The sequence below is a fragment of the Sciurus vulgaris genome (genome assembly GCF_902686455.1).
Source record: "Sciurus vulgaris genome assembly, contig: HiC_scaffold_629_arrow_ctg1, whole genome shotgun sequence".
NCBI lineage: Eukaryota > Metazoa > Chordata > Mammalia > Rodentia > Sciuridae > Sciurus > Sciurus vulgaris.
This window is the reverse complement of record NW_027632956.1, coordinates 14382066-14392447: the sequence shown is the minus strand read 5'-3', so window position 1 is coordinate 14392447 and position 10382 is coordinate 14382066. Positions and strand designations below refer to the sequence as shown.

At 33.6% G+C, this 10382-nt stretch overlaps 1 long non-coding RNA gene across 1 annotated transcript; it reads right to left on the bottom strand.

Annotated features, from left to right (window-relative positions):
• Positions 1-4751: 4751 nt before the first annotated feature.
• Positions 4752-10153, bottom strand: LOC306652107. Its single transcript, XR_013761310.1, has 3 exons — positions 9851-10153; positions 7527-7599; positions 4752-4920 (listed from the first exon to the last, which is right to left on the bottom strand). It is a non-coding gene; the product is annotated as an uncharacterized lncRNA (long non-coding RNA).
• Between the last annotated feature and the right edge of the window lie 229 nt (positions 10154-10382).

Here is a 10382-nt window from a genome sequence, read left to right as displayed (position 1 = left end):
CATCCTTATTAGCAGAATCAGACTGGGCTGAGGCCTGATTTACAGGAACTAATAGGCACAAAAGTCTGCCCCAGACTTCATTACCATGAAGTATGTGGTGTTGCATGCCACTGGTTCCCTGTCTATTTCTAGAATATCTCCCTTAAGAGAATGGTTTTCCTAACTCCACTGTATCCTGTCAATCACAGAAGCTCCTCCAGGTCTTAACCCTCTTTACCTCTATATTAAAAATAATAGAGTTGGTGAGTACCTGTTGTTGTTAGAGGCCAGAGATGGTATGGCCAGACCCATCATGCCCCTTCTCATTTAAATGGAGTATTGGCTCTTGTGTGTTTCTTCAGAACATAAGTGTTTGGGAAATATACTGCAAAACAGTCAACATCCTCATTGAGCAGCTAACCCTTTCCTTATCTGTGTGAGATGTGGCAGAAAGGACATTCACACTAGGCAGACCGTGAAATGGAATTCAACTCCTTTATTGACATTCTCAGTTTAATCTGTTACTGAAACTTAATAAGATATGCCACTTATTACCATTTCACTCTTTTTCAATTCTATATATTTATTATGTTTAATTCTTCAACTATTAGAATCTACTAGTACCCATGTTTTCAAATAAACATTATTGCCAATGTTATTTTATAAAATGTGGTTCTTAGCTTCTATAGGTCCTGTTATGCCATGTTTTTCTCTTTGATATGAATCACCATAAAAATGACAAATGCATTTCTGAGGAAGACTTAGAGAGATGCCCTGGCAAAATTAATATCAATTATGAGGTGCATAAATAAAACCAAGAATCAGGAGTTGGGATGGCATCAAATTAAAAAAAAAAAGCTTCTACACACCAATGGAAATAATTAATAACATAGAAAGTAAGCCTACACACTAGGGGAAGATTTTTGCCACCTTATTCTCAAATATGGGATTAACATCCAGAATACATACAAATTTTACAGCACTTATCCCCAAATAACAAATGACCCAAGAAATAAGTGGACAAAATAACTACATAGGTACTTCTTTAAAAAAGAAATGCAAATGACAATAATTATATGAAAAAAATTGTTCAACATGCCTAGCAGTAAGGGAAATTCAAATCAAATATACACTGAAACTTACTCCAATTAGAATGTCAACTGTTAATACATGTTAACAGGGATGCAATGAAAAGTTTCATCTGTTGTTGATGGAACTGCAAATTACCACCATCACCCTGGAAAGCATTATACTTCAAAACAATAGTAATGGGATCACTGTATGACCCATCTATCTCAGTTACTGATACATATTCAAAATATCTAAAATAAGCATATTATATATTGGTAGAAATATAATGTATATACCAGCACAATTCAACATATTCAGGCAATGTAATCAGTCTAGGTACCAATCAGCAGATTAATAAACAAACTATATATATATATATATATATATATATATATATATATATAAACTATATATATATATATATATGCACACACACATATACATATATATATAAATATGTATGTGTGTATATAAATAACATTTTAAACATTTTTATTTGTAGATGAACACAATATCTTTATTTAGTTTTTTTATGTGGTCCTAAGAATCAAACCAGTTCCTCACATGTGCCAGCCAGTGCTCTGTAACCAAGCTACTATCCCAGCACCTATAATGAAGTTTTGCTAAGTCATAAATGAGAATGATATCATGGCATTTGCTGGTAAGTGAATGAAACAGGAAAATATATCATGCTAACTAAAATAGACAAGAGACTTAGAAAGTAAAAGGTTTCCATCATTTGAAGAATGTTGTCTGTCATTTGAGGAAGATAGACAAAAATAAAGGGTAAAAATGGAAAATTTTATGAAAAATAAAAGATAGAACAGATGAGTAGAGGAAATGAAATAAGGCTGAAGAGAGGTCGGAAAGCAAAGAGATCAATGGTGGAATGAATCTGAACAAAATTTACTGTGTACACATGTAAGGATACCACTGTGACAATGAACTTTATGTATATCCATAAAGCACAAATTCAGACAACTCTAAACAAACAGAAAAATGATATGTGCACTAGAAAAGGTAATATCAGGAGAGAGGATGGAAGGCAGCAGAAAAGTATTGGGTACTGTTATGGGGCACAACATAAGAACAGACCAATCACCACTGAGAAGTCCAAATTTGAGAGTCTTTATTAAGCCTGCTGACTGACTGTCTCACACAATGCCCCCAAAAATGGCTATTGGGAGAACAGCCCTGACCACAGGGTTGTAGGGGTTCTTTTACCAAAAATCACATTAATCATAAGTGTCTGTTGCTATGATTTGAAATTACACATTAAAATCATGAGATTATTGACAGAGGGGGAAGTGGGTAAAAATGACCCTTACCTAGGTACAAACTAAAAAATGGTTACTAACATTCACACAATCACTGTTCACATGGTACATTGTTTAGGAGCAATAGGAATCAAAAGAGAGCAATTCTTTACTATATAGGATTTGCCATTGTATATTATTAAACATGTCACACCAAGTAACTGATGATGGGCACAGAGGTGGGCTGTTCCCATGGGAGAAGCTTATTTCCTACATAACATGGAGTCTCAGAGCAAAATGGAGTCTGTTTAGACATTTCCCTTAGAGTCTGGCCTATAACATTCTCATGGAGTCAGATCTGTCAGCCCATCACAGTACTTAATTGGAGAAAGTTTTATTCCATGCTTTATAATTTTTTTCAAAATTAATCCTTATCTTATGTACAACAATAATGAACCAAGAAAAAATATTAAACTACAATAAAAATCTACAAATACTGCATGAAAACTTGGGGAATGAACAATTACATTTCCACGTTCAATGGATCACTGATGAAGTTGGGATAAATTTTTAAAAACCTCAGAATGAAATGAGAATAGAGATACAGCATCCAAGAATCTATGGGATACAATAAGAACAGTTCCTTTTTTTCAGTGTTTTATTTTATTTTATTGATGCAGATTTATACATAATACTGAAATTCTTTATGACATATACATAAATTTGCAAAGTTGTCCCTTTCTTTTCCCTTCCCATCTCTCTCCCCTAATCTAGGAAAAGCAGTTGTAAGAGAAAACTTCATAAAAAATGACTCTCTACATTTAAAAATCTGAGAGATTTTAAATAAAATCCTAAACTTGCAAACCAAGGTATTAGAAAAACAACAATAAATCAATTTGAAAAAGTAGAATAAGAGAAATACTAATTATCAGATTTAAACTATAAAACAAAGAATAAAGGAAAAATACAAAGTAATAAAGGATTAGTTTATTTTTGAAAAGGGAATCAAAATTGATAAACCCCTAACCAAGGTAATGAAAGGAAATAGAAAGAAGAAACAAATAAATAAACCTAGAAACCTAAAGAGAATTATTAAAACAGACATCACTGAAGTCCAGAACACTACTAGGAATAATCTAGAAAAACTTATTGTTCAATAAACAGGAACATTGAGAAAAACATTATGAAGACCGACATGGTAAAAAATGGAAAGCCTAGAAAATGTGTACAAAATAGTAGTTATGAATATAAACAACTCAAAATATAAATCAAAGGAATGCAAAAATCCAACATAATAATAGGCAATTATATTGAAGCAGTAATAAAAAGCCTCCAGGACCAGAGGAGAACACAGGCTGAATTTTATCAGATAATCAAAGAAGAACTGATACCAGTGCCCCACCATTATATGTAAGAGAGAAGGAAAGACACTTCCAAAGGAATTCTACAAAGTCAGTATTGCCCTGATTGAAAAGGAAAATAAGAACACAAGGAAAGAATAAGACAGGATAATATCTTTGAGAGTTGTAGTCTAAAAATCTTTATAAAATACTTACAAATATATTCAATATCACATTAAAAACAACAAACACTGCCAAAAAAAAGTGGTGTATTTTTACATTCCCAGAAATTCAGGAGGTTGTGTCAGGATTTGTAGTTTCAGTCAACCTGGGCAATTTAGAGACCTGTGCTCAAATTGAACAACAAAAGGAGCTGCAGGTGTGGCCACTTGTAGAGTACACCTTGGTTAAGTCTCTGGGGACACACACACACACACACACACACACACACACACACACACACCATACACCATGAGCCAGCTGGTTTTATTCTAGGAATGCAAGAATGGTTTAATATATAAAAACTAATAAAAATAATACACCACAGAAAGAATCAAGGGCACAATCATGAGTTAATTTCAATAGCTGCAGGAAAAGTCATTGAAAATATTCAATAGCCCTTTATTACAAAGCCCTGAGGAACTGGAAAGAGGAGAAACTTACCATAACATACCACAGACCAAGTATAATTTTCCTTCATATATTAATTCTTTCTGTTTATTTTAATCAAGCCATACATTTGGCTTACATTCTGATTCTTTTGTAACATAATGACTTACCACAGAATTGACTTCCCCCATTGTATTTATAAATGTTGACTCTATACATAAACTACAACTGTTGCTATCCTTGTTATTAGGACTCTGAGGCCTTCAACTTATATCCAGTTTGTTTGGCATCATTATGTGCATATGAGAGATGATATGTATAAGAAAGTTGAGAACATACATTTTTTAAAAAAAATTTACCTTTGGGACAGCTAATGTGAAGAGAAAACGTGGATTTGTCTTTATGCTACAATGTTCTACAAGAGCGGTTTCAACCACCTTTTTTTTTTCATGGTCAGCATTACAGTTGTCAGGTAATGCTCTGATTTCTGGTTTCCTAGTGTCAGTGTTTGCTTCTATAATAATAAAAACTAAGTAGAGAGTATAGGAAAAAGCTCCATTATTTCAAATCAATGAGCAGCTCAGCAATAGTTATTCTTCAAATAGTTTACACTCTTTCCTCAACTCATTAGAAGCTTGATGTGATTCTCCTTCTTTGGGGACATTCTAAGAAGGAAAAAAAATATTTAGGTGTAAATACACCAAATATGAAAAATTATCATAGTGGTTTCCTTTACTGCAGGGTACAAGAGAAAGAGAACACATTTCTGAGCCATTCCAATATAAAATCAAACTTCAATTCTTCAACTTACTAAGCTATGTCTTCTCATGGTGGTGAGAATGATTAGCTAAGAGAGAGATCTGAAATGTTACTCCCCTTACCTCCAAGATAATTGCACAAATACTGACATTCATAAAACTATTTTATTAATCCAAATTACCTAGGATAAATTATAGCCATCTGTAGTTTAAAGTGCTTGTAAAAAATTAGAGATTTAAATGTGGTGTTTTGAATGAACTTTTGTGACTTATGTTAGCACAAATTATCTCAAGAGGTGAAAGCATGAGACCTAAGCTCTAAGAGTGCCTTATAAATAAAATCAGTTGGAATCACAAGGACTATAAGCTCTGTCCATCCTGTGTGTCAAATAGCTAACAATAAATGTACTATAAATGTTGATGCTTCCAAGAAAGAGAAGAAGAATGCCACAATCTTGTGGTGGCAGTGAATAAAACCACACACAGTTACTATAAGAAAAGATTTACTAAATAACCAAAGAATGGTGACAGATATGGCTCAAAGAACAGGCATTGGAGAGATGCTTTCTGCAAGAGAATACTGAGTCTTGAAGTAAATCAGAAAAAAATAAGCAAATCTTCATCTTAAGTCCAAATATATGCTTCATGATTAAAGGAGACTTGGAGGATATTCTGGTTCCTACTTTCATATTTATGACATTTCTCTAACTTGTTTGCTTCTTTTTATGGCACCAATTCAAGATAACTCACCTGAATTTATATATCTCAGACATCAAATATGAATACAAACTTAAAGCATAATTTTTAGAATTTAGTAGAGTTAACCGATAGTCATTTCATGCAAGTTATTTAGAACACTTCATTAGATAGCAATTTTTCTACAAATTCATTCATGTTCAAAAAATTAAGAAGTTTTTTACATTTGAGACCTTATTGTAGCTGCACCAGAAAATATGCAATTATATTTTTAACTTTGAAAAGTTCATTGAAATTCAAAAGCAATAAAGTGAATACTTATGTAACTAAGCAAATAACTTTTACAATTTGGGATTTCAGAATGACCTAAGGGCTTGGATACTTCTAAACACTGTGATAAAAAAAATTATGAAACTAACATCATCATATGGTTATTGAGAATCTCTGCTTCTAGATCTGGTTGATCTGGTTATTATTTTGCACAAGACATCTGCCTTCAATCAAATGAAGAATTTTAAATATACTCTTAGTGGAAAGAGCCAGAAAGCATGGTGAAATCCCTTTTAAATGCAAATATTATATAATTTTATTGTATTTGCATACCTTTATTTATTTACTTAGTTTTATGTGATGGTGAAGATTGAATCTAGTGCCGCACCCAGACTAGGCAAGTGCTGTACCATTGAGCTACAACTGCAGTCCCTAATCCACAAATTAATATACATATTCTAAATTCCTATGTTTCCATAATTTCTAACATTATTTTAGTGTAAAAATGGAGCCAAGAATAGAATAATGAAAATGTTCTGCTAGAAATGTATGGTAGTAAAATATAAAAGGTCTGATTTGTTGAAGACTGCTGCCCTGTAGGGCCCACAGTGGTAGCTGCCCTCATCCTAAGATGGCACCGAGAAGCCCAACTGCAAAGGAAAACAACTTTAAGGAAGTGCTTTCTATTGGCTGACTGATCTCCTCTGCATCTGTGCTTAGCTCGTGATCAGTACATGTTCTCATTACCCACCATTAAGTCTCCACTAGCCAAACGCCTAACCCTTTAAGGTGATTGGCTGTTATATCCCATGAAGCTGCGTAATTTGTGCAGCGCAGGCAGGCAGCAGTGGCAGGACAAAAGAAGAAGAAGAGAGAGCAGCAGCTGCACAACGAGAGAAGAAAAAGAGAGAGCAGCAGCTGTGCGATGAGACAAGAAGAAGAAAGAGAGCTGTGCAGTGAGAAGAAGAAAAAGAAGATGGCAGCGGTGGAGGAAGAAGAACCAGACACTCGGCTCAGAAGCCCTCCCATAAAAATAAAGACCTCAAAACTTCATCTGAGTGCCGAGTCTTCATTGTCCTCGCTGGACAAGACATGATTTAAAAAAAAAAAAAAAAAAAAAAAAAAAACTGCAGGCAAAGTGCTTTACTTATTTCAAATTAAAGGCATGAGGGAAATACCTGATTCTTCAAAAAATAATGAGCATAAATGTAAAAATAATGTAAGTGTGATTTAAATTTCACACTAATGTAAACCTAACAAAAAATCCTTGACCAAATTTTCTATTTCTCCTACAATGAGAAATTTATTCCTAATACAATTTTACTGTCATATGTATTTTCCAGCCCAATGTCCAGCCCCCACACTAAACTACTCAATGGAACACTGGCATTTATACATGTTAAAAAATATCAATGTAATTCTCTTAAAACTTTTTTTAGAGTGAATTTCCAAAAAATATTAGGGAAACCATTGTTAAGTTTCAAGTATTAACACATCAAATCTCGATATTAAGATCAAGAAAATTAATTGCACAAAAATCACTTTACCTTTAAATGATATTGATAGCACAGCTCATCCAATGTAAGACAGGCACCATCAGGATCAGTTTCAGTGGGATGACTTTAGAGCAAAAATGTATAATAAAGTGGTTAGGTAGGTTTCTCTCGAGAAACTCTGGTAGAAATTTGGATTCACCTATATGAAATGCTATTTCTTGACTGATTTGATTAAGATATAAGCTGTATTATAAAACTCTACCTCAACTTTTTCAAACTATGAAATAGTCAATCACCATACCCATTTTTTGGTGGACCTTAAATTAATTAATTAATTAATCTATTTGTGGTTCTGAGAATCTAAAGCAGTGCCTCACATGTCAGGCAAGTGCTCTACACTGAGCCACAACACAACCCCTCAATGAACGCACTCTTAATTCCATTTCAGATTGACAGCCACTGTATTAGCAGAACTTGGGAACAGTTTACTCTCAGAAACTGCCTGTCTTGAAGGCTGAACTTGAAATACAATTAATAGCTGTCATAATATTTTCTTTTTACCTTAAGTGGAACAGACCTTTGATAACCAAGACAAAGTAGCAAAAAAATATAATTGCTTGATCCTAGTAATGTGATTAAAGTCAAATTATTGTTTTAAAGGAAGAGCTGCCAGTGAGGACTATATTTAACTCATAGTTAAGTACAACTACATAATTTGCACTTAGGAATCATAGAAGAATATAAAAGGAATTAAAAACATTGCTGTTTAAGATGGATGGTACAATCCAAGTGGGATATCCTAATATGGCCAGGTGAGTCTGCATGTTAGATTTGAGTTCCAATACCTTCTAGTGACAGCACTACTACCTATACATGCTGTTGCCTTCTAAAATGTATGTCTAATTGATTCAGTCATTTGGCTAGAAATTTAATGAAACAATATTTTTTGTTACAGTACCACCAAGTTGACTGCAGGCTCTTTCATGATGCTACTGAATTAGAATCTAATTCTAACCCTGACTTGGTATTTTACAAAAAGATATAATCTCTAAGATACTAGGAGTTTTATCTACTCGGCAAATACTCATTAGTATTCCTAGGGAAAAAATAGTTCAGTATGTAGCTTGTTCAAGTTGAATAGGTACCTTCAAATCATTATAAACAGGAGCCCATTTTTGTATTTGGTATTCACAATAATTTCATACCACAAATGTTTAAACAAATGTTTAAAAATGTGGATTAGGAAATAACATTTTAAATATTGGAAAATATTAAAGAAATACAGGGAGAAAAGATTTAATTGAAAGATTAAGATTTAAACCTGGGAAGCATTCAAGTAGCATTTGTTCAGGAATGTTTTTACTGAATTTTTTTTTTTATATTCTGCCTTTTGGAAAACTAACAAAATGCTCAAGTACAGTGCATGGTAATTGTATAAATGACATATTGTGATGTCAAGGGATTCCACCATGCTAGGTCTTGGTTATCATAGAAAATCTATCTCTACTCTAGAAACTTCAAGGTGTTTCAACCAGCTCAGATTTAGTTTTATGTGAATATAAAATATCATATTTCTTTGAAATGAATTTTTATAAATATTAAATGTAATAGGGTTTACAAAGGTCCTCTTTGCCAGGCATGGTGGCACATGTTTCTAATCCCAGACTTAGAAGGTTAAGGTAGGAAGATTACAAATTCAAGCTCAGCCTCAGCAACTTTGCAAGACACTCTCTCAAAATAAAAATGACTGAGGATAAGACTCAGTGGTTAAGCATCCTGGGTTCAACCCCCAGTACCAAATAAAAAAAAAATAGAAAGGTCCTCCTTTCTGAACAAATTTGTACTTAATACATTTATTGTACTTAATAATTCCAAGCGAAGGCTAGAAATGATAAATTTAACAATGCTCATAAATAGTTGAAGAATATTTTCAAATGAGTCTAGATAGTAATGGAACATTTTAAAACTCACTATTAAAGTTAAATAACTCAAACCAAGCATGAACAAGATTCTTCTTCAATGGGTTTGAAGAACTTATGAAGGATGGACAATGGACAGCTTACGGAGTTCATCACACTCAACTCAACACTTTCCAAGTGGGAAAACCAGAGGAGGGAGCAGCTTTCTGAATACCACACATACAGCAGGGAGGAGCACAGGGGGAAGGCCACTTCCTTGGTAACACTGCCGGACAGTTTCTACCTCTGCTCCGCCTAAGAAATTTACAGTCTGTTTCAAGTTTTTCTATATGCAAAGACCAGTGAAGAGTATTTCTTTACGAATTAAAATATATCTTTCACTTTCACTAAGAACACTACCCGATCCTCAACTCTCTTCTTTCCTGTGACACTAAGTTAAAGGGCAGTGAAAGATACCTCATCCTCTATAGGCAAAACTAGTATGCCTCCAACTTTCAGAAATATCTTCATGTGATCTTCCTCATCCCTTTGCACTCTAGCTCTGCAATACTTCCAATCATACCGATGACTGTCAGATGCTATCTGAAGGCAACTGCCAACCACAAATACAGGCTCACAGAACTTAAACCTGCTTGGAAAAACAAATATGGTGTGATTCATTTAAACAAAATGTTAAATCTAAAATTACCACAATCCAGTCCTTTGAAGTAGTGGTTACCAAAGTTAATTATATGGACAAAATGATCATGAAATCTCATTTAAATAGATTCATGAGGCTAGAATTGGTCAAGTCTGTGGCCTATTCACCAGTCATTCAGGGTACATCTATTCAAAATATTAACCTATTTTTGGTCATACTGAAAATCCAATTAAGGCTTAAAAATAAATATAATGCAAAGTCCCTCACAACATCAATTTTATGATCATCCCCAAAATGATGTATCATGAAGAGTCATGAGATGAAAAAAGGCTCTGTACATTAGACCAT